Source organism: Lissotriton vulgaris, chromosome 7 (assembly GCF_964263255.1).
Source record: "Lissotriton vulgaris chromosome 7, aLisVul1.2, whole genome shotgun sequence".
In the NCBI taxonomy this organism is placed as follows: Eukaryota; Metazoa; Chordata; class Amphibia; order Caudata; family Salamandridae; genus Lissotriton; species Lissotriton vulgaris.
In genome coordinates this window covers 974,536,580-974,561,445 of record NC_141695.1, presented here as the reverse complement: position 1 = coordinate 974,561,445, position 24,866 = coordinate 974,536,580, and positions in this window count along the sequence as shown.

Below are 24,866 nucleotides of genomic sequence, written 5' to 3'. Positions count from 1 at the left end.
GTGAGGCTCTAATGTGGTTTCTCTAGGACTTTTAGCTAATGAGTAATGGTCTTAAACAGTTCCTTTGAGGAGTTTAAGGACTCGAGAATTTTCTTTGTGTAGAATATGGTCTTAGCTTGCTCTATGGCGAGCTTGTATTCGTGTAGGGCAGCTGTGTACTCCTTTCTGGACTGTGGGCTGTAATAATTTCGCCAGAGTCTCTCGGCCCTCCTGCATTTCAATTTTATCAGTTTAACCTCTGGAGTGTACCATTGTGAGGTTGCTGAACGGATCTTGGGTTTTTTGACTTCTTCCGGGGCTAATTTGTCCATCGCTTGTGAGAGCTAGGTGTAAAATTTGTGGGCTCCATCATTGCTGTCTGTACTGACAGCAGTAGGTACGTCCCCGCTAAGAATGTTTGCTAGGGAAGTAGCTTCTAGTTTTTTCCATGGGCGGGATTTGGTCAGGAGTACAAGGTCCTTTCTCCTTGCATTAGACAACGTCATTGCAAGGGTGAAATTGATGGCAGCGTGATCGGATCAGGGGAGAGGCGTAGTGGAGGTGACCTTGATGTGGCGGTTATTAGTGAAAATGGAATCTAGCGTGTGACCTGCTGTGAGTGGGTCCTGTCCTTAGTTGGGTTAGTCCGTAACTACGGAAGTTGTCTATTAGGGTGGTAGTATCATTCGAGTTATTATCTTCGAGGTGGAAATTAAAATCTCCCAATACCATGAAGGTGGGATGGTCAGATGTAGACTCCAAGAAGGTTAAACGGGCGTTGGTAAATGGACCTCTGGGTCCTGGTGGTCGATATAGCAGAAGGCCAGTGAATATTAGTTGGTTGTTATATTTGACCGAGAAGGATATGGCCTCTGATTCTAGTCCTGGCTGATGGAGAATATGTACTTTAAAAATTGATCGGTGAATGATAGCTACACCCCCACCAGTGGTTCCTTGTCTGTCTACATGTGGGTACTCCGGTGTTCCAGTCTGGCCCAGAAGAGTTTGTAGCCCATGTTTCAGGTAGAAAGGCCAGATCTACCTCGTTGTCCACAATGAAGGATTCGATTTTAAGTTTGTGCTTAGGCATTGACCTGACATTTAGGAGTATATTTTTTAGAGATTTGCTGTTAGGTTTAAAGCGGCAGTGCGCGGGCTGAGTGTGGGGGAAGGGAGAGGTAGCCATGGGTAGAGAATTGAGCCCGCTGAGTGAGGGTTAAGATCGACATTTGCTGATGTACGGCATACCTGTCACTGAGGGTTGTGTTACATGTTGGCATTCATTGCATCTTAGGTTAAGAAGAGTTTCTCTAGAGTAACCATGTTTCAGGTGAGCTGGTGGGAATTAGGCAGGGGTTGTGGGCCTGGGCGCTGGTCTGGCGCGGACGGGCGCAGACGGGCTTGCCTTAGTGCGCGTCCGGTAAAGCATAGGGCTAAATAGGCTTGTGGGGCTCGTAGGGCAGAAGTCGCGACAACTAGAGCGCGTCTCACCAGTCACGCCACACCTAAGATGGCGGCTAAGTGACCTGATCGAATACTGAGCAACCCTAATTATCCCTCCGCTTCAAACGGGACTTCCCGCGGCGGAACAGGGATTAGGGTGTCAGGTGGGTAAACGTACAATTATTCAGTCAATTGTGCGCGAGATGCGTTCTATTTACATTCGTCAAGATGATACCACAGTGATCAGTGATCAGCGCTATCATTTCCAGTGCAGCACATCGCAAAGTTAGCATGCGCAAGGGGTTGCGTGTAAGGGACCAGCTGATTTACAGCCAAATGTTCAACATGCATTCCCCGTTTACCCGTAACCCATTCAGCAAGTCTGCTCATGCAAATGAGATACCTGTGCATACATTAGTGATGGCGCAGTGTGCCTATCTCGGCCTCCATAACCACGCAGTCTGCTTTCTATTGCCTGGGGAGCTTGGGAGCGGTCAGACACAACAGAAGATATATTTACGCCGGCCACCAATGGCTGCCAGTATGGTAAAGAGGGCGCAGGGGTGGTGACATGCTGTAAAGTAGCTGGAATGGCAGGGGAGATGGGCAGCTTTGTTCTGTGCTTCGACCACTTTGTTGTATGCCATGCCTGCTGCAGGCAGGCCATCAAAGCAAACAGGTAGTGGGAAATACTGTGGCACAGAATCTCAGAAGGGTTATCTTACATGTTCTTTTTGTAACACGTCAATGTAGTTGTTTTACTTTTTTTCTTTCATTCTTTTTTTGTTTGTTTTAGATTTCTAGTCAGACTTGGAACAGGGAAGACTACCCACTTCAAAAGCCTATGCAGAGCAACAACTAAACCAATTCAGTGGAGTTCTTTGTTTTTATTGCTAAGGTTTCACCGTGCGCCACTTTTTTGCTTCAAGTTGACTGTTCTTTCAGTGGTTGAGTTCAACAGAATGTGAGGGATCTGAAACTGCTCTTTGCTGAAAAGCCCTGCAACCTCATCCATTATTGACTTTTAGAATACTGGCAGCTGTGATTCTGGGTTGCAGGTGCTACACTAGCTCCCATTTAGCTTAATTGGAACCCACACCTATCCCAGTCACTACGCTCCAGATATTACCTTGGCTTCTGCTTCAGAAGCCGGAGTTGATGGCTCGTCTGACCAAAAGCAACCTTTAGAGGTATCTAATGAAGGAGAGTTAGTGAGTGACAGAACAGGTACATCATAAGTAGAGTGTGACACTCACATCTGTTTGTACCATGAATACTCATGCATAGCAGGTCACATTCTCTCGGTATTTATACAATGCAAAAATGTCCACCGACATAGGCTTAAGTCACATTTCTTGAAAATCTCCCTGAGCTGTATGGGTAGAGTGTAGATTGGTTACTGATAGAAACTTTTACCAAAGACCAAAAAGTTCTAATTTACTACAATACCTATGGCTTTTTTTGAGGATTAATACCATGTATCTCCTTTATCTCAGTCAGACTTTGTTTGTTCTTTGAGTCTCTTTCTTTTAACACAGTTTTTTCAGTGGAGTCAGTTTTCCGTCCACATCTTTCACTCTGTCCTTTTCATTTCTTCACTCCTATTTCCTCTTGGACCATTTACTGGGGCCAATCTCCTCCACACACTACTTTCTGCACATGCATTCATAAGCACACCGTACTAATGGCACGGTGGCCGTTCCCCCAGGTGTTTGAAAAAATAAAAATTAGGAATGTATTGTTAAAGATAATGGGGCCCGGAAAGTCATTTAATCAAATTAAAAACTTTCAGAGGCTCTTTCTATCCAGAGACCTTTGAAAGAAGTTGTTATTAGCGTGTTTCTGCGAGACAACTTGAGAAGCTGGTGAATGAATGTGCAGCACATCTGCCTCTGCATTGGTCAGCCTGTCTACCACAGCAGGGCCTGATAAAAGCTGCAATTATTAGAAATCATTGTTGGGCCTTGAAGACAAACAGTATTGTCTATTCTTCCTGACCTACACTCAGTGTAAACAACAGGTGCTATTTACTGAATTTCTCATCCTTGGCAAGTGTAACATTTAGGTATGGGCGGAACTCTGTGGAATCTCATTGAGTTTTAATGTAATTCCATGAAATTCCGAGGACTAAAACTCCACAAGGTCTGCCTACCCCTATCCAGGACTACCAGAGTGAAGTCAAAGGCTAGTTGGCCAGAGCCTCAGGAACAGAAAAGGCTCCAACTATTTTGAATCCCAACCTGGACCCAGCCTGAGTGATTCCTAACACCTGAAGTGGCGCCTGTCTAGTCATGGATCCTTAGTGGTGGCTCAGATAGCCAAAATCCCAAACTTGTGAACGTTTCTGGCTAACACCTGCTCTGAGAACCAACCTGTTAGGCCTTGCTTTTTCAGCGGGTTTATCCCCCGACTTTTTGCTTCTTGGCCTCCTTTAAGTTTAGCCTGATTTGTTTGATATAGGTCTCTGGGCACTTTACCACTGCTAATCAGTGATAAAGTGCATGTGCTCTCTTTGTAAATAGTTTTTATGGATTAGTGTTTCCATGATTGGCCCTTTTGATTTACTGCTAAGATCCTAGTACAGTGCACTGTGTGTGCCCAGGGCCTATAAATCAAACACTGCGAGTGGGCCTGCAGCACTGAATGTGCCACCCACACAGGCAGCCTGTCAAAGGTGTCTCAGACCTGCCACTGCAGTGTCTGCATGCAGTGGTTTTACTGCTGTGTCGACCTGACAAGGGCACCCACTTGCCAGGCCCTAACCTTTCCTTTTCTTACATGTGAGTCACCCCTACGGTAGGACCAAGGTTCCCTCATGGGCAGGGTGCAGTGTATGTTAAAGGTAGACAAGTCTTTGTATGTGTGACGTGTCCCTATAGTGAACCACTGTGTGTTTAGTTTTTTACTATTAAAAGGTAATCTGTCCCATAAGATAGAATTGGAGATACTTTGTAACATCTTAAAAGTATGCATTCTCAGAGGGACAAGATAGAGAAATGGAGTTTAGGCTCTCTGAACTCAGAATTTGATAACACATCTTTTAGTAAAAATAGTTTTTTAATGGTGTGTTTAAAAATGCCACTTTTAGAAAGTATCCATTTTCTTGCATAGCCACCCTATGTGCCTCTGCTGGGTTGTTTATTGAATGTCTGGTATTGGAGTGACAGGAGCTGAGGATGTGCATTCTCTGTAGACAGTCACTGGGGGGTTGCGGTGTGTCCTGCCTTTCCTGGATGAGTCAGGGCTGGACTGAATAGACCTGGGCTGCATTTACAGTAGTGGGAGGAGATTCCATTTCACCTGAACAGGCTTGGTCTGCTTACAAATTGCTATCTCCACCTCCTGCCAGGAAGGTGGACCAGAGAGGACAGAATTGTTTTGGACTGAGCTAAGAGACTCTCTGTCACAAGAGAACATAGGAAAATGTGGTATAAATATTGGGGCCCAAGCCCCAGAACTTTAGATTACTTCTGGACTCAAGAGGAAACTCTGCCAAGGAGAAGAGCTGTGACAACTGAAAGAGAAGTACTGCCCCTTTGCTGTGTGCTGTTATGTTATGTTAATTTCGATTTATATAGCGCCAAATCACCGACAGGTCTCTAAGCGGTTGCTTTGGGAACCCGTCCTGGCTTTCCCTGCGAGATAACCCCTACTGGGCATCCCCAAGGTGATGACCAGGCATTCCATCGCGGTAGGGCCGTAGTGGAGATTAAGCAAGCTATTGCCCAGAGTTGCAGAGTGTGAACCCATGCTTCGAGTAGGCACCAAGGCTAGAATTATCGAGTCCGTGGACATTTTGAGCTCAAGACCCTGCCGCATCGGGAATTGAACCCTGGTCCCGGGTCTGACCTCTGCATCAGGGTCTGCCTCCTCTAACCAGTGAGCCACACTTCTCCACTGCTGTGTGGAGTTGGCCTGCAGTGGCTGTTTCTGCCAAGGAGAGAACCAAGACATTTGTGTGTGCTGTGTATCCTGCTTGAAGGAGATCTCCAAGGGCCTGGTGGAGAGCTTGTCTCCTGTTCTGAAGTCTCAGGGGCCCCAAGACAAATTTCCCTCTGTCTACCTGCACCTGGAACTGCTGTTTCAGCTGCCTCAGAGGGAAAAAGCAAAACCGATGCTGTTGAGCAATGCAGCAACCTGTACTGAAGCTATGGGCACTGCTAGTGAAGTGCATGATGCACTGCCCTAACTTTCACTGCAGCTCCGCAGCCTGCCATCATCGCACCCTATCGACTATGGAGCTGAGGGCACCGCTCGTGATGCTAATGATGCAAAGCCCTGAGTTGCACGCCTACCCCAACCTCACCGCCGCCAGTGCTTCATCATCGTGGAGCCAATACCCGATGTAGGTGACCTCCCGAATCCATCAGCCTCGCATTGTTGTAAGGAACTGACACCTCAATGCCACCCCGACGTCACCTCCCCGGCAACAGTAAGGAGCCAACACCTCACCTTCCCTGCATCGTAGTGAGGAACTGACGCCTCTCCTCCCCTGTGGTTGTAAGGAACCAACACTGTCAGGCGCCATCGAAGCATCACCTCCCCGTATTTGTTTTCATCGTTTGCCAAGGTACTGTTCTTTGGGGTCTGTGTGACTCCAGGATCGATACCATGCACACCGCGGTCGGCACTTTACTATGGGATTTTTGTCTGTCACAAAGTCGTAATAGCCCCAGTTGGAGCTATTTTTTGCTACAGGCTTTATTTCTGTAAATAACCTATTTATGATGATATCTTGATCTATGTATGGAGGATTTTTGTCGCTTTGGTTTATATAAAGATTTCCTATTTTTCCAAACTGGTGTGGTGTTCACTTGTAGTGTTTTCACAGTGTTAGTCTATGCGTGCACAAATGCTTTACACACTGCCTCTGAGATAAGCCTATCTGCTTTTTCCAAGCTCCAAGGGGATGATCAGGGTTGTCAGAGGGTGTAATGCCCTTATCCTGAATAGAAGCAAGGGTCCCTACTTGGACAAAGGTGCAAACCATTGCAAACTAGAACCCCCCATTTCTAACAAAACCTCTCGTCTATTCGTCCAAGGTGCATCATCGGTTGGCCTGACTTTGCAGCAACTGCTGGTACATTCTTCTCTGCAGCTGCAAATCCTGTTCATCTATCTTTACCCAAAGGGGAATCCAGTCTGATGGACCTCTCGTCGGCTGCAGCATCTCCCTTCATCCCACTGGAGATTTTCAACTTCCACAAAGGAAACTAAGTCTGAGCGTTGAAATCACAACTGTGACTTCGTCCAGGGGTTCCCATGGACATGTCTCAAATCCAATTAAATCAGGAATATTTATTTAACACAAACATATAATCCGAAAGTCTCATGGCGCTTTGCAGAGGTTCAAAAGTATGGTTTAGGCAGAAGTTGTGTTGGAGTCAAATAACCAGGTTTTTAATTCCTTATGGAAACTATGAAGGTCTGATATAACCTGGAATATGGGGACCAGGTCAGTGGTGTTTTATCATCCTGTTTTCATATCCTTAGGATAATAAGGAAGATAAAATGCTTTCTACCAGTGGAGGGATTCAGGATAGCTGTTACTGTCCCCACACTGTCGCGTTTGGACTACTGCAATAGCCTGTATCTCAATTTGAGAAAGAAGCATGAATACAGATTGCAGTTGGTTCAAAACGCGGCAGCAAGACTTTTGCTCGGGATCCCCAGGTTTGTTTCAGTGTCAGAGGGGCTTAGACAATTACACTGGTTGCCAATACCAAGACGTGCTTAGTTCAAGGCTCTGTGCACAGTTTTCAAGGCACTGAAGGGTATAGGCCCAGAGTATCTGAGTAGTGGGATAAAATGGTATGTGCCGGGCAGAGCGCTTCGATCAGACGAAGGCAGACAAGTTGTGGTGCCACGTGCAAAAAAGGCCAGATGGGGAGGAAGTAGCTTCTTCGTCTGTGCTGCAAAAGCCTGGAACAACCTGCCGGGGCATCTCAGAAAGGCGTCAGAGCTTCTTTTATTTCGAAAGGGGCTCAAGACATGGGTATTTATGGATTAGCCCCCCGTTTAGCTCTAGAGTCAGCATGCAGCCCCAGGACGCCCTTGGGCATCAGTGCGCTTTATAAGCTCATAAATAGGTAAATAAATAAATAAATAAATAAGTGTAAGGGTAGTTTATTCCAGAGGGCAGGTGCAAGAAAAGAGAAAGATCTCCCTCCCATTTTCGTGGCCCGGATTTTCATGGGTGTTAGAATAAATGTACTGCTAGATCTTAGAGCCCTGCATGGGAGGTAACAGGTAAGTTTATTTTTCCAGTATCCGAGGCCCTTGCCGTGTAAATTCTTGTGAGTTAGGCAGAGAATTTTAAAATGGGTCCATTTCCTGACAGGGAGACAATGAAGAAGTCTCAAGCTGGGGGCTGAAGGGGCTCTTGCAGGTAAATTCAACACCAGTCTGGCGGCTGTATTCTGCAGAACTTGGAGTCGGATAAGAAGGTCTTCATTTATTGAAGACAGCAAAGCATTACCGTAATCCATACGGTTAATATTTAGGACTTGTATTAGTGGCGTCCTGGCTTCCAAAGGAAGCCATTTAAAAACTTTGCGTAGATTTTGCATAATACCAAAACAGGAGCCAATTAGGTAGTTAACCTGGTCTTTCATCGACAATTGGTTATCTATTTGGATGCCTAAATTCCAAACTGAGTGTTTTGGCACTGGACAAAGTCCTAGGGATTGAGGCCACCATCCATTTGACCAGTGTTCATAGGCTTTGCCAAAAAGGACTATTTCAGATTGTGGGTTAGACAATTTTGGAAGCTTAGCTTGGTGTACGCAAGATCAGGGCCTAAGGTGATCAAGATCTGAGTATCATCAGCGTATGACACTACATCAAAGCCGTAGGATCTGATCACCTTGGCGTCGCGCTCAAAATAGAGCCTTGCGGTACTCCCAACTTTACCGGGCTGTTATTAGAGACAATGTCATCGATCTGGATAGCTGTAACTCGATCAGTTAGATAGTTCCTCAGCCATTTAAGGGCATTCCTTCAGAAACCAATCTCCCAGAGTCTTGGATCTAAAATACTGTGGAAGATGGTGTCGAACGCAGCTGATAGGTCTAGCAGGACAAAAATAGGTGATAGACCTCTGTCCAATGCTAGCATGATGTTATCAGTAACTTCAACCAGCGCAGTTTCAGTGCTGTGAGCAGCCCTAAAACTTGACTGGGATGGGTCCAGAAGACCATGGCTTTCCAGGTGAGCGATGAGCTGCCTATTGACCAGTAACTCAAACATCTTCCCAAAATATGGAGTAGCGAGAAAGGGCGATAATTTATTGAGAGATTGGGTTCTATGGTGGTTTTTTCAGGATAGGCCTCACTCTAGCGCCCTTCCATATCTTAGGAACCACTGCTTGCGTGATTCCCAGATTTAAACTTGTAAGAATGGGAGGCCGTTCCTTTTCTTGTCTTGGCCCCAAAATCTGGAATTCTCTTCCGGTATCCTTGAAGAATGTCCCGTCTTATCTGAGGTTAAAGGAAATCTTAAAACTTGGCTCTTTCAGTGGCAAATGGTTCTTGACTGCTCTTTTTCTAGCAAGTTGTGTGCTAGGCGCCAGGAAACCCTTTTTGGGTAGCTGCACGCGTTACAAAACTAATTGAATAATAATAATAATACTAATGAACAGTTAAAAGATTAGTAAGATGATCCACAAGTACTGGTGCGATATTTGGAAGAAACGAGGTGGTATGGGGTTCACAGGAGAGCCTGATTTAGTTTTTTCCATTGCTTCCAACATGTCTTCCAGCTTACATGGGGAGAACCCTTCCAGAATGGGAGGGGAACTGGTGGGAGAGGAAGGCTGTCTCCATGAGATGATGGTATTCTCTTGGGTGGAAAGGAGCTATGAATTGTGTTTAGTTTGTCATCAAAATATTCTGAGAGAGAATCCACCCAGTTTTGTGAGACGGGTATAGATGCCTGTACTGGAAATGACGTAAACTCTTGAGGATGTTATAAAGCTCCTTGTTTGAATGTGCAGCCTTTTCTATCTGATTTGAAAGAAATGATGTTTTGGCTGATTTGATATTCTCCAAATGGCTCTGGTGAATACTTTTATATCTTTCACGTTCCAACTGGCTTTTGATTTTCCTCCATTTCCGTTCTGTTATCCTACAGGAGAGTTTTATTTCCTTCAGTTATTCAGTGAACCAGGGTGCCGTTCTAGGTTTAAATATAACTTTCGTGAGGGGGGCTATTTCATTGAGTACAGATGTAAACGCTCCCTCAAGAGAGGTTGCAGCCAGGTCTATGTTAACTGCTTGGCATTTAGGTGGATGATTAAACTGGAACAACAGCCTTGTCCTACTGAACTTCTACCTTCTCAGAAAAAGTTTCTTTAAAAAAAATGAGATGCAAAGGTAAGCAAGTTTTTACCTCAAACTTAAGAAAATCATAACTCAAGTTCTACTGATTGTATTTTTGTTATTCGGGTGTCAAATAATTTAGTTAACTTTACTGTATTTGTTTTACATTTTTGTGAGATTTTTCTTGTGCTATGATTTCACTTTATTACTGTTTGTGTACTCCATAAATACTTTACATATTACCTCTAAGTTATGTCTGACTGCTTCGTGCCAAGCTATCAGAGGATTAAGCAATCAATCAATCAATCAATCAATCAGGTGCTTGTTAGGCGTGAATACTCACTCGTAAGGGTCACAAGGCGCTGGGGGGTGTGGGGGTTGTAGGTTCCAGTCCATCAAGGAGGGGGTCTGTCGAAGAGCCAGGTTTTGAGGTTTCTTGCGAAGATGGGGAGTGATGTTATCTGTCTAAGATGGAGCGGAAGGACGTTCCATGCTCTGGCCGTGCGGAAGGAGAAAGAGCGGCCTCCCGATCTGGTCTTTCTGGTGCGGGGGACTACTGCGTAGGAGAGCTGAGCTGGGGTGCGTGGAATTTGAGTCAGCTGTTCAGGTGAGCTGGTCCGGTATCGTGGAGGGCCTTGTGAGCGTGGGTTAGCATCTTGAAGGTGACTCTAGCTTCGATGGGGAGCCAGTGGAGTGTGCGCAGGTGCTGGGAGATGTGGCAGTGCCTTAGCAGGTTGAGGACCAGTCTTGCGGCAGCGTTTTATATGTTCTGTAGCTTGCAGGTGAGGTTTTTGTTTATTCTGGCATAGAGTGCGTTGCCATAGTCGAGCCTGCAAGTGACCAGGGCGTGAATGACGGTCTTTCTGTCTTCGAGGGCGGATCATTTGAAGGAGGCGGAGGGTGTGGAAGCAGGAGGATGAGACAGAGTTGATCTGGCCGTTCATTTTGAGGTCTGAGTGTATCTGGACTCTCGACGTTTGGTGGTGAACCATCAAGCTTTCTTGGCCTGGGTGTTGTTGCTTTCCTTGAGGGGTCTATTGTGTTGGCGCTGTCGGAGATCCATCTGTGCAGGGTTCGGGCTGCAGTGTTGGGGTCGTCGTTTTCCGCGATGGTTGGGGTGGAGTTGCTGAGTGATGAGGTTTGCTCGTCGTCTGCGATTCTGGTCCAGTTTCTTTGTGGGAGCAGGTGCTGGTGTTTGTGAATGGTGGGTGTTCGGTGGTGTGATTGAAGGTGATGGAGTTTCCTGTTGTGAAGTGGGGGACGAGGATGTGTCTTGCTCAGGGCGTGGGTTCGGTCATGATATGGCAGAGTTCAATGTTGTGGAGGTTGTCCAAGAGGGATGTGGTGCTGGGGTCCAGTTGGTTGTCGAGGTGGAAGTTGAGGTCTCCCAGTAGGGTGTAGTTGATGGACGGAATGGCATGCGGGAGATGATGTCTGTGAGGGAGTTGGCGAAATGTCTGCAGGGTCCATGGGGTCAGTAGATGAGGGTTGTGAGAAGTTGGCCTGATATGCAGTGCTCACTATTCTAGTGATCACTATGTATCAGTCCAAACAACCCTTATTGATGATTGGTTGTAAGTCAACCGATAGACCAGCTATCCTAGTAGCATGGATAAGAGCAGTCTTTAGGCTAGACTCTAGAGGGCGTGTTAAGCCAGCTGTTATACCATCACATATACCCCTTGAACACCAAGTGAAAGGACACCACACAAGTGTTATGAAAATAAACAGGGTATTTATTTAGATCACAACAGCCCTGTACTCTTTATGAGGACAGGGTACTAAGCACACAACAAAACTCTTACGAAAATACTTTAAGTTGCACAATATACACAAATGCCCGAGGGGCACGGAAAACCATATACTATGAAAGTGGAATGCGAAATTACTAGCAGGTAAGTACTGGACTAATAGGCTTTGGAATCGCTAGGACTACGTTACTGAACCTTCAGATTACTAGTAGGAGGCCTAGGGGACTCGGGTGCAGAGTGTGCACTCTCACGCGGGATGCGGGACAAAGTCTATGGAGGCTAGTAAAAGCAAAGTTAGTGTTCTCGGGCGAACCCGATAAGGTAGGTTGAAAACGAAAGTGGATCTGGACCCTTGGATAGTGAGGCTATGCTGGGGCACCGAAATGCCGAAGTTACCTAGCCCAGGGGCTGCGGCTGCATAGGTCTGAAAAGACGTCAGGAATCCTCGTTGACGAACCAGGAGCCTGAAAGAAGGAGTTGCTGGCAGGCGACCAGTGAAGATTGTTCGGTGGATCCAAGCCTGGATCGAAGATGGAAGACACCTGTAAGCAGAGGGGATCAAGTTCTTAATCACTAGCCAGTGATCAGATGGGCACCAGGATGGCACCGGATGGTAGTCACCTCGACCAGGTGAGTGGGCGACGCTGGGCTCTGCAGTCTCACGGACCAGGAGGCGTTGTCGGCGACCAGGATGGAGGTGTGAGCTGTCCCACGATGGTTGATGCTGTCGACGTCGCTGGACCCAGGATTGGGGAAACAAGTCTTGGCAAATTCAAGCCCACGCGGTGGACCTAAAATGGCGTCTGGAGTGGACCAGGAGGGTCCGGGGTGCTCCTCTTTTGGAAGGGAGCAAGGGCCAGTCTGGAGCAACCAGACCAGCAGTGTTGTCGTCGTCGGTCGTCGTTGGGAAGGCCACAAGCCAGCGGGCTAGTAGCCAGACAACGCGGTGAGCAGCCAAAAAGCAGAAGGGCCCCACGCAGATCTCGTGGATGCTGGGGGACTGGACTTCGGTGCTGGAGCTGCTCAGGGTCGGGGCTTCTCGGACCCCAAAGCACTCACCAGAGGATCCCTCGGCGGTCGTGCTGGATAGAAGTTGTGCAGTTCTGATGATGGCCGGTCCCTCGAGGTCTCGTTGCACCTACGGTTCTCAGCTTAGCTGTAGAGGTAGGTAGAGGTCAGAGGTGCCAGGGAAGCCGGGTCTCGTCGTGCTGGTCGGTCGAATTCCGGAGGAAGGACGTGCAGCAAACCGCAGTGTTCTTAGATGGTGCCTGCGGATGCAGGGTGACTACTCCTTAGCCACAAGGAAGAAATCTTGAGAAGAGTCGAGAGTTCCTTTCGTAGAAAGTAGTTTCTTGATTCAAAGATGATGTAATTTGGAAGGGGGCCCGCTCCTATCTTTATACTAAGAAAAGGGGCTGGCACGCGATTAGGTCCTGCCCATGGGTGGGAACAGGAAGGGGGGTGGTTACACCCCTCTCCCATGCCGGACTTTCCCCAGCTCAGGGGCTGGTGTGCCCCTGGAACTGGTTCTAGCCGGCAGATGCATAGTGAGCACCGGGGTGCCACTTGCAGTCACCTTCCTCTAAAGCCCTGCCTACCCAGGATACACAAAACCCTGTCTGGGATGGTGCTAGCACCGCCCCTGACATGAAACCCTTTGTCCAAGCTCCCCTCGCTGGAAGGACTCCCAGCTGCAGGGGGTCAGACTTGCCAGGATTATAATGCACTTAAGAGTATATGGTATGCGTTATCATGGAACAGCTATTAGGACTTGGTTCCGCAAGCTGCAAACGGGCTCAGCTCATGCCAGAGCACCATCTCACACGATTCCAAGCACTCTGCCTTCAGGATTGTCAAGGCCTGCCATAGGAGTGACTGATAGGAATCTGTGTGTCCATTTTAGGGTTAGATATAGGTATACTATATCTAAAGCAAAGGGTGAATACACCACCTTGCCCCAGCTGTCGTGCAGCCAGTTGTGTCAGATTTAGATGGCCAGCCAGGGGTGGCATAATACATGCTGCAGCCCCTGGTAGGCCCTGGGTACACCTATGCCCTGAGTTACAGGGTCTGATAAGGTGGCCCAGTACCAATTAGTAAATGCACCTAAGGTACACGTGTCAATTTAGTGAGAGAACAGCAAGGCTGTGGGTCTGATTAGCAGGCCCACAGCCAGAGAAAGTCGTAAACCAGTGAAACAAAAGCAAAAAATCTGGCTGATCATAGGATTGCAGACCCTACTCTCCTACATGACCCCCCCCCAAAAAAAACTTTGGGACAATAAACTAACCTTGACCAGGTGAGTCTTCTTGCTCTAAGTGGAAATACCTGGAGAGCCCATCTGCATTCCCATGATCAGTGCCAGGTCTATGCTCCACTGTAAAATCCATCCCCTGTAGGGAAATGGACCACCTATGCAGTTTGGGGTTTTCACCCTTCATCTGATTTAGCCACAAGAGGGGCTTATGGTCGGTCTGAATCTTGAAATGAGTGCCAAACAAGTATGGCCTCAGTTTCTTCAGGGCCCAAACCACAGCAAAGGCCTCCCTCTCAATAGCTGACCAATTTTTCTCTCTGGGGGCCAGCCTTCTGCTTATAAAAGCAATGGGCTGGTCATTACCATCAAAATTCAGTTGAGATAGAACAGCTCCCACACCCAACTCAGAAGCATCTGTTTGGACAATGAATGGTTTAGAGTAGTCTGGACTCTTGAGGATAGGTGCTGTGCACATGGCCTGCTTTAGGTCATCAAATGCTTTTTGACAGCTTGCTGTCCACTGAACTTTCTTTGGCATCTTTTTACTTGTCAGTTCATTAAGTGGAGTCACAATTGATCCATAATTTCTGACAAACTTTCTGTAGTAACCAGTCAGGCCCAAGAAAGCTCGAACCTGAGTCTGGGTGGTTGGAGGAGCCCAGTCCCTGATGGACTGTATCTTGCTCTCCAGTGGCTGAACTTGGCTCCACCTACAAGGTGGCCCAAGTATACAACCTGTGTCTGCCCTATCTGGCACTTTTGTGGCCTTGATAGTGAGACCTGCTGCTTGTAGTGCCTCTAACACTTTCCTCAGGTGGACCAGGTGATCCTCCCAGGTGGAACTAAAGACAGCTATATCATCAAGATATGCTGCACAGAAGTTATCCAGCCCAGTGAGAACTTGATTCACCAGCCTTTGGAAGGTGGCAGGTGCATTTTTCAGACCAAAGGGCATTACCATAAATTGATAATGTCCACCAGGGGTTGAAAATGCTGTCTTGGGCTTGGCATCCTCAGCTAACCTGATTTGCCAATACCCAGCTGTCAGGTCAAATGTACTTAAGTAGTTGGCAGAAGCCAATCTATTTATAAGCTCATCTGCCCTTGGTATTGGGTGGGCATCAGTCTTAGTGACTGCATTGAGACCCCTGTAGTCTACGCAAAACCTCATCTCTTTCTTACCACCCTGGGTGTGAGGCTTTGGCACTAGAACTACTGGACTAGCCCAAGGGCTATCTGAGGGTTCAATGACTCCCAACTCCAACATTTTCTGCACCTCTGTCTTGATGCAGTCTCTAACATGATCAGGCTGCCTGTAGATTTTACTCTTAACTGGCAAGCTGTCACCAGTGTCAACCTCATGGGTGCACCAATTGGTTTGACTGGGTGTTAGAGAGAACATATGTCTGAAGGATTGAAGAACCTGTTTACAATCCTTCTGTTGATGTTCAGAGAGGCTGCCACAAAAGACAACACCATCTACTGATCCATCATCAGGATTCTGAGTGAGCAGGTCTAGGAGAGGGTCACTCTCTTCCTCCTGTCCCTCATCTGTGGCCATGAGCAAGCTCATGTCCTTCCTGTCAACATATGCTTTGAGCCTGTTCACATGAAGCCCCCTGTGGGGGCTTCTGGGAGTTCCAAGGTCTACCAGGTAGGTGACCTCTCCCTTCTTCTCAAGGATTGTGTGGGGCCCAGACCATTTGTCTTTGAGTGCTGCTGGGGCCACTGGCTCCAACACCCACACCTTCTGTCCAGGCTGATACACAGTCAGGACAGCTTTTTGGTCATGCCAAGCTTTTTGGAGTTCTAGGCTGGCCTTAAGGTTTTCAGATGCCTTTTCCATATACTCAGCCATCCTGGAGCGGAGACCAAGTACATAGTCCACTATGCTGGTTGCAGGCTTTTTGAGAGGTCTCTCCCATCCTTCCTTCACCAAACACAGGGGTCCTCTCACAGGATGCCCATACATAAGTTCAAAAGGGCTGAAGCCAACCCCCTTCTGTGGGACCTCTCTGTAAGCAAACAAAAGGCAGGGAATCAGGACATCCCATCTACGCCTGAGCTTTTCAGGTAGTCCATGAATCATCCCTTTTAGGGTCCTGTTGAACCTTTCAACAAGCCCATTGCATTGTGGATGATAGGGTGTAGTGAACTTGTAGTTGACACCACATTCCTTCCACATAGCAGTTAAGTAGCTTGACATGAAGTTTGCACCTCTGTCAGAGACAACCTCCTTAGGGAAGCCCACTCTGGAGAACACTCCAACTAGGGCTCTTGCCACAACAGGTGCTGTAGTGGTCCTAAGGGGAATAGCTTCAGGATACCTGGTGGCATGGTCCACCACCACCAGTATAAACTTGTGCCCTGATGCTGTCTGGGGTTCCATTGGTCCAGCAATGTCAATCCCCACACTTTCAAAGGGCACCCCCACCACAGGCATTGGTATAAGGGGGGCCTTTGTTGTGCCACCTGACTTACCACTGGCTTGGCAAGTGACACAGGAGCGACAAAACTCCTTGGTATCTTCATTCATGTGAGGCCAGTGAAAGTGTGAGACAATTCTGTCCCAAGTCTTGTTCTGGCCTAAGTGACCTGCAAGGGGAATCTCATGGGCCAAGGTGAGAAGGAAACCTCTCAGAGACAAGGGGATGACCAGCCTCCTGGTTGCACCAGGCTTGGGGTCTCTTGACTCAGAGTATAGGAGTCCATCTTCCCAGTATACCTTGTGGGCACCTGTGGCGTTCCCTGCAGCCTCAGCAGCAGCCTGCTGTCTGAGGGGTTCAAGAGAAGGGCAGGCTAACTGTTCCTTCCCCAGGTCTGCTCTGGAGGGTCCCCCTAAGCCCAGAAATTCAACTTGATCAAGTTCAAATTCTTTAGGCTCAGTTTCCCTCAGCTCCTGTAGGTCAGCCTCCTCTGAGACTTGATCCTCAACCTGGGGCAAGGGGGAAGGCAATGCCTTAACCCTACTGCTCTTCTTCTTGGAAGGTGTCTGGTCCATTGTTCCAGGATCCAGCACCTGTTCAGTGGGGCATCTTCTGGCCTGTGACCTAGTCACAGCAAGCACATGTGCTGGAAAGCCTAACATCTCCATGTGAGTCCTATGCTCCACTTCTGACCATTGTGATGACTCCAAATCATTGCCCAACAAACAATCCACTGGGAGGTCTGAACTAACTACAACCTTCTTTTGGCCATTTACCCCTCCCCAGGAGAAAGCAACAATCGCCATACTATGACTGGTAGTGACGTTGCTGGCATTGGTCACCAGGAAATCTGTACCTGGCATGATCTGTCCAGGGTCCACAAAGTTAGGTGTCACCATGGTGACACTGGCACAAGTGTCCCTATAGGCCTGAGCCATTTTGCCATTTATCAAAGGTGTCTGCCTGTATTTGCCCAAAGTATTGGGTCTGACATCAAGGGATATATCCACATCCCCTGTACAGACAAGGACAGCCTGAGTGAGTGTGCCAACTAAGTTGTCATACCCCTCAGAACCCAAGGTTAACCCAACTAATCCCTTGGGAGGTGCACTACCACTGCTGGCTGTTCTAGGGGGTGCAGTTGCCTTAGGGGCTTTAGTGGCAGGAGTTTGCCCTCCTTTCTTGGTGCACTCACTAAACCAGTGAATTTTACTTTTACAGTATTGGCACCACCTTTTTGACTGGCCTTCTTGATTCTTCTGGGAAGCCTGACCCCCACCCTCTTTGGGTTGTTGGGGACCTGTTTAAGACTTCTGGTCATTTTGTTCACCTTTAGTATCTTTACCCTTCTGGTCTGCTTTCTTCTGACCACCCTGGTTCTGGCCCTGGTTCTGCTTAACCCTTGTTCTGACCCATCTGTCTGCCTTCTTTCCCAATTCTTGGGGAGAGGTCAGATCTGAGTCAACAAGGTGCTGATGCAACAACTGGTTCTGACAATTGTTTAAAATCTGTTCCCTCATGATCAGATTGTACAATCCTGTATAATCAGTAACCTTACTGCCCAGCAACCAGCCCTCCAAAGCCTTAGTGGCACAATCCACAAAGTCAGACCAATCCTGAGACTGAGTTTTCTGGGTATCCCTGAACAGCAACCTGTACTGCTCAGTGGTTAGGCCAAACCCATCTATCAGTGTATTCTTCAGGACTTGGTAATTGTTAGCATCCTCAGCTCTAGTAGTGAGGAGCTTGTCTCTACCTTTACCTTCAAAGGAGAGCCACAAGATAGCTGCCCACTGACTCTGGGGGACACACTGTACAGTGCAAGCCCTCTCCAAAGCAGTCATCCATTTGTGGATATCATCCCCTTGTTTAAAGGGGGCACTATCTTTCTCAGGTGTCTAGTGTCTAAACTCCTGTCTTTTTCTCTTGGGAGAATGCTGCCACCAGTGAGATCTAACCCACTTAACTTTTGCTCTCTAGCAAAGGCAAGCCTCTCTTTGGCCAGGGCAAGTTCTTCCCTTTCAATCCTCAGAGTGGCTTCCCTCATGTTAGCTTCATGCTCCCTTCTCTTAGGGGATGACATCGCTCTACGAGAAGAGGTCTGAGAGCCATTGGTTCGAATGGATCTATTAGAACCTCTAGATAGAGACCTATCTCGTCCATTCCCAATGTTAAGTCTGCCTGAGAGTGGCCCTGGGGGTCCCCCAAATCCATTCTCATGCCTACTTAAGTTGGTCCTAGTGAGTCTACTGACTTCTACCTGACCTTTGTCTGCCTCTTCCCCTGATAACTCATCTTCATCCTCCTCCTCAGCATCATCTGCCTCCTGGAGGGGGTGGTCATGGTTATCAAAGGGACCCTTTAAGGGGGGCATATTCCCATCTGGATGAGAAGGATCTGTGTTAGCAGCCCTCCTAGCATCATAAGTCTCTAAGAGACCAATCAGAAAAGGAATGGTAGGGTTAGAACCCTGTTTTAAATTCCTGGATGTACAGATTTGTCTCATCTCCTGGAAGCTAAGAGCAGTATATCTGGAAGGGACCTGTGGAGGGTCCACAACCACAAGAGGGGTCTCTGAAGACTCTCCGTGGTTAGACATGCTTCTAGTGTGGTGTAAGTGATGCACCTACCTACACTATTTGTTTGCCTACTGATCCCTTGCTAAGAGTTGTAGTCAAGGTGTGCTAAGCCTTGTTAAACTACAACAGCTGGTTCAGTAGAACTCAGAGTATTCTAAGCTAAGTTATATGTACCTTATACTTATGTGATCTTTCACAAAGATATTCTTAGGATACGTGTGGTAAAACAACAGCAAGCTCAAATCCCACCGCTGCCACCAATGTGAGAAGTTGGCCTGATATGCAGTGCTCACTATTCTATTAATCACTATGTATCAGTCCAAACAACCCTTATTGATGATTGGTTGTAAGTCAACCGATAGACCAGCTATCCTAGTAGCATGGGCAAGAGCAGTCTTTAGGCTAGACTCTAGAGGGCATGTTAAGCCAGCTGTTATACCATCACATATACCACTTGAACACCAAGTGAAAGGACACCACACAAGTGTTATGAAAATAAACAGGGTATTTATTTAGATCACAACAGCCCTGTACTCTTTATGAGGACAGGGTACTAAGCACACAACAAAACTCTTCCGAAAATACTTTAAGTTGCACAATTTACACAAATGCCCGAGGGGCACGGAAAATCATATACTATGAAAGTGGAATGCGAAATTACTAGCAGGTAAGTACTGGACTAATAGGCTTTGGAATCGCTAGGACTACGTTACTGAACCTTCATATTACTAGTAGGAGGCCTAGCGGACTCGGGTGCAGAGTGTGCACTCTCACGCGGGATGCGGGACAAAGTCTATGGAGGCTAGTAAAAGCAAAGTTAGTGTTCTTGGGCGAACCCGATAAGGTAGGTTGAAAACGAAAGTGGATCTGGACCCTTGGATAGTGAGGCTATGCTGGGGCACCGAAATGCCGAAGTTACCTAGCCCAGGGGCTGCGTCTGCATAGGTCTTAAAAGACGTCGGGAATCCTCGTTGACGAACCAGGAGCCTGAAAGAAGGAGTTGCTGGCAGGCGACCAGTGAAGATTGTTCGGTGGATCCAAGCCTGGATCGAAGATAGAAGACACCTGTAAGCAGAGGGGCCCAAGTTCTTAATCACTAGCCAGTGATCAGATGGGCACCAGGATTGCACCGGATGGTAGTCACCTCAACCAGGTGAGTGGGCGACGCTGGGCTCTGCAGTCTCACGGACCAGGAGGCGTTGTCGGCGACCAGGATGGAGGTGCGAGCTGTCCCACGATGGTTGATGCTGTCGACGGTGCTGGACCCAGGATTGGGGCAACATGTCTTGGCAAATTCAAGCCCACATGGTGGTCTTAAAATGGCTTCTGGAGTGGACCAGGAGGGTCCGGGGTGCTCCTCTTTTGGAAGAGAGCAAGGGCCAGTCTGGAGCAACCAGACCAGCAGTGTTGTTGTCGTCGTCGGTCGTCGTCGGGAAGGCCACAAGCCAGCGGGCTAGTAGCCAGACAACGCGGTGAGCAGCCAAAAAGCAGAAGGGCCCACGCAGATCTCGTGGATGCTGGGGGACTGGACTTCGGTGCTGGAGCGGCTCAGGGTCGGGGCTTCTCGGACCCCAAAGCACTCACCAGAGGATCCCTCGGCGGTCATGCTGGATAGAAGTCGTGCAGTTCTGATGATGGCCAGTCCCTCGAGGTCTCGTCGCACCTACGGTTCTCAGCTTAGCTGTAGAGGTAGGTAGAGGTCAGAGGTGCCAGGGAAGCTGGGTCTCGTCGTGCTGGTCGGTCGAATTCCGGAGGAAGGACATGCAGCAAACCGCAGTGTTCTTAGATGGTGCCTGCGGATGCAGGGTGACTACTCCTTAGCCACAAGGGAGAAATCTTGAGAAGAGTCGAGAGTTCCTTTCGTAGAAAGTAGTTTCTTGATTCAAAGATGATCTAATTTGGAAGGGGGCCCGCTCCTATCTTTATACTAAGAAAAGGGGCTGGCACGCGATTAGGTCCTGCCCATGGGTGGGACCAGGAAGGGGGGTGGTTACACCCCTCTCCCATGCCGGACTTTCCCCAGCTCAGGGGCTGGTGTGCCCTTGGAACTGGTTCTAGCCGGCAGATGCATAGTGAGCACCGGGGTGCCACTTGCAGTCACCTTCCTCTAAAGCCCTGCCTACCCAGGATACACAAAACCCTGTCTGGGATGGTGCTAGCACCGCCCCTGACAGGAAACCCTTTGTCCAAGCTCCCCTCGCTGGAAGGACTCCCAGCTGCAGGGGGTCAGACTTGTGTCTGTGGTGGCAGCATCCATTTTGTGATGCTGAAGCTCGAGTTAACTTTAACCGGGGTTCACAGTTACATACATGTCGTGTCCCTCTAGAAGGGTGGAATGCTAACCCCGTCGCCAGAATTGGCGAGGGGTTAGTATTCCAATTCGTATGACACCTTACTCAACATGTTTTGATAAAGCGATACCAAAGATAGCATATAACCGCGAGGATTATAATGCACTTAAGAGTATATGGTATGCGTTATCATGGAACAGCTATTAGGACTTGGTTCCGCAAGCTGCAAACGGGCTCAGCTCATGCCAGAGCACCATCTCACACGATTCCAAGCACTCTGCCTTCAGGATTGTCAAGGCCTGCCATTGGAGTGACTGATAGGAATCTGTGTGTCCATTTTAGGGTTAGATATAGGTATACTATATCTAAAGCAAAGGGTGAATACACCACCTTGCCCCAGCTGTCGTGCAGCCAGTTGTGTCAGATTTAGATGGCCAGCCAGGGGTGGCATAATACATGCTGCAGCCCCTGGTAGGCCCTGGGTACACCTATGCCCTGAGTTACAGGGTCTGATAAGGTGGCCCAGTACCAATTGGTAAATGCACCTAAGGTACACGTGTCAATTTAGTGAGAGAACAGCAAGGCTGTGGGTCTGATTAGCAGGCCCACAGCCAGAGAAAGTCGTAAACCAGTGAAACAAAAGCAAAAAATCTGGGTGATCATAGGATTGCAGACCATACTCTCCTACAAGGGTTCTTCGGAGGGTGGAGGTGGGGCTGGCCAGTATCTTGAAGTGAATGTGTTCCATCAGGTCTGTGGGCTCATCTGGGAGGGTGCTCAGGCAGGGGGTGAATTTGTGGACAATGGTGATTCCTCCTCCTGTGTGGGTGGGGCGGCATTTCCTGGAGATCTATTATCCTGGGGAATGGCGATGGCGATGTCCGGTCCCGAGGTGATGTTGGTTTAGGTTTCGGTAAAGTTTGTTATATTCGGGTTGGTGCTGTTGAGGAGGTCACAGATTTCGGTGGTGTGTTTCTGGATGGATCGGACGTTGAGGAGGATGCATTGCAGGGTGTTCGGTTTGGTTGTGTTTTGCGGGCGGGTTGCGCTGGGTCCTTGGTCTTAGCGGTGCTGCAGGTGTGCCTGCAGCGATGAGAGCAGAATGGTCCGTGGGAGTCGACTGGTGATGCTAGCTTGCAGTTGTTGTTGCGGCCTGGGTTGAGCGCGTGGCGTGCAGGTGGGTTGTAGAGTTGGCAGTGCAGAGATCTAGGGTTCCTGGCTCTGGTCGCCATCGGGTCGCGGAAGGGCGCAGACAGGCTTGCCTTTGGCGCGCTGCCAGCGTGGCCTCCATTAAGTAAGGGTGGGGAGGACTGGACAGCTGAGAGGCAGGAGAAGGGAGGGTAGCTAGAATGTCCGGTTGCACTGGTCGTGCTGGGGGGAGGGGCCACGGGGGCAGCAGCAGCGGGGAAAAACAAGCTGAAAAAGGCAAAAGGAAAATGGTTAAAAGAGAGATAAAAGTACAAATAAGTCAGCAAAAGTTCAAGAAAGAGTGGAGGAAAGGCACAAAGGACACAGAAGGAAGTGAAAGGGGGAGATTGAGATGAGGGGAAAAAAATTGTGAAAAACAGAGGAAAGACACAGAAGGAGAGTGAAGAGTGGAGCTTGAAATGAAGGGAAAACTACAGAAAATGGAGGAAAGACACAGAAGGAGAGTGAAAGGGGGAGATAGAAGTGAGGGGAAGAAACCAGTGAAAAAGGAGATAAAAGGCGGAGCAAGAGAATGGCGACAGATGTCTACTGGACCACCAGGGATGAGGCACAGGTGAAACCTGCGGGTGAAGGAGGGCCTCGACACCAACACTCAAGAGTGCAGGGGCTCGGGGGAAGACCTCACTTAATGGTGGAGCTGCGAGGGAGGTAGAGCAATTTCACTGACAATGAGTCAGTTGTCTTGCTCAGAATCACTGAATATTTTAGTGATTTTAATGGTTCACCATGACAGGGATTGCAGCTGTTGCTTGAGCAGCTTTAGCAACACACTCAACCTACAACCTAATTTCTCACAACAATTTTAGAACAGCAGTTTGTGTTGCAACACCTCTAATTATTTCTCAATTCACTTATTTTTTTAGCCACAGGAGGATGAAAGGTTGGGCTTTTCTGCTGGGAATTAAACCAAATATGTAGGCTATGAAAACATGGGACATGTAGGGTACAGGCAAACATCTGAAGCAAGCAGATTATACCACTGATCAACGATGAACCCAAAAGTAACACACAGAGCTCTACAGGGTGTGAATCGTCCCTGAGCCTTTTATAAGACTGGTAGCTTCTTCACAGCTATTTTACTGCCATTAGAATCTGTGGCCTGTTGGTTACACTAAAGTATCTACAAATGGTTCTAATTAGGCAGTCAAACACTCATCTTTGCCTCCCTGAGCAATACGATTTGCACTATGTTATGTTATGTTATGTTATTTATATTTCTATAGCGCGCAGCTGCCCCAGCAAAGGGGCGTCCTGGCGCTTTGACAGACGCTGTAACATAACACACAATAAAAGAAAAAAATTAGCTAGACACTGGAAACAGGAAAGTTTTAATCGCCTGCCTGAAGGCGAACACATCCTCAAGAGCTCGGATGTGTACCGGGAGCGAGTTCCATAGGCCTGCCGCTAGCACCCTAAAAGAGCGGCCACCCATCCTGCTCAACTTAAAGCGTGGACAGACAGCCAGATGAAGCCCCTCAGATCTTAAGGATCTCGAAGGCACATAGGGCATGAGTAGATTGGCAAGTGCCGGTGGCGAAGAAGATTTCAGAATTTTGAAGGCCAGACACAGCGCCTTGAACATGATTCGCTGTCTGACCGGGAGCCAATGCAAGGCCGTGATGGTGGTAGACAGTCAAAATATCGAGTTGTAAATATCGACTTACCATAATATCGAGTCTGTAATATCGAAGGAGCATAATATCGAAGGCAAGAATATCGTAGGACAGAATATCGACCCAAGGTAAGTAATATCGAAATACTTAATATCGATGTAAGTAATATCGAAGTTAGTAATATCGATAGCATATATATCGATGTTAATAATTTCGATGACACTAATATCGATATTTGTATTATTTTATAGTTTTTTATTATGTATGTGTTATATGTTTAATTTAAGTATTTAAAATAATTACTATTATATGTGTATACATTTTCTATAATAATATAGAAATTTATAAGTAAATTTGATGTTTAGTACCGGAGCGGGTTGTGGGTTTATAGGGGAATAGGGTGGGAAGTAATTTAATTATGGTAAGTTGATTAATAATTAGTAGGATTAATTAATTAATTATAATTATTTGCTAATTAATATTGATTAATTGGGAAATAATTAATTGATTAATTGATATATATTTTCTGTAGCGGGATGTGGGTTTATAGGGGAATAGGGTGGGGAGTAATTTAATAATAATTAATTAATTAATATATGTTTTTAAATATTTATAACTAATTAATTGGCAAATAATTAATATTAATTAGTTAATTAATTAATATAATTTGGTACATATTTTAAATTAGTAATTAATTGGTAATTAAATAATATTAGTTAGTTAATTACATTATTAGAGTAATTTATTTATATATAATTTTTAGTTACTGTTAATTAATTAATTGGGGAAAAATGATAATAATTATTAAATTATATTAATTACAGCTTATGTGCTAATATATTTACTTTATTGTTATTGTTAATTAATTATTAATTGCTAATTAAATAATATTATTTAACTTTGGGTTAAGGAGTATTTTTAGGGTTCAGGGTCATTTTTGGGTTTTTGGGTAAAGGGGTATTTTGAGTGTTTAGGGGCAGTTTTCAGTTTTTGGGTAAAG